Consider the following 782-nt stretch of genomic DNA (forward strand, 5'->3'; position numbering starts at 1 on the left):
ATCGCTTCTCAACGCATCTTTTTGATTCCTTGCTCATACCAAACATCAAAACTAAGAGAACTAGCAATTAGAGACTAAAATTGGAACTAAATGGAGTAAAATAAATCTAAAATGCAATAAATAAATACGGTGCAAAGGATATAAAATTGGGTTGCCTCCCAATAAGCGCTCGTTTAGTGTCTTTAGCTTGACGTCTCAACTACTGTCAAGGTGGCATATATGACAGGAAGAACACATCATCCTTCTTTTTCTTTTTGTTTGGTAGAAATTCCATGAACTTAAGAAATAAAAGATGTTGTTTCCATGTCCTTTTCAATTGGACATTGATGAACAAGGCATAGATTGAATCTCGAACTTTATCAATCTCTTCTTTTTTCTTTTCCTCGTTCGTCTTTTCCTCTTGCTTATCTTCTTCTACCAAACCAATGAAATTATCTTCAATCTTCAACTTCTCCTCCATCTTCTCAAACTTAACCACTTGTTCAAATAACCTCTCACATTGATTTTCAAAACTTTTAATTGAAACCATGTTATTCTTCATGAATTCAACCAAAACGTCTGTAACGTGAAAGTCTTTGTCATCTGATTCTTTGGATATAATTTTTGGAGGTAGAATTTGTTCCCAATTGATCTTTTTAATGTAACGCTCGTTGTTTTTCTATGACTTTGACAAAAAAAATCTTCATATTCTACTAGTTCGGCAAGGTCATCAGCACAATTTCCATTCTTATGCGCTTCTCCGCAAAAGTCACACCTAAGAGTCTGCATCGGAGGGATCTGAT

This window comes from Cicer arietinum, chromosome 2 (assembly GCF_000331145.2).
Source record: "Cicer arietinum cultivar CDC Frontier isolate Library 1 chromosome 2, Cicar.CDCFrontier_v2.0, whole genome shotgun sequence".
Taxonomy (NCBI): Eukaryota; Viridiplantae; Streptophyta; class Magnoliopsida; order Fabales; family Fabaceae; genus Cicer; species Cicer arietinum.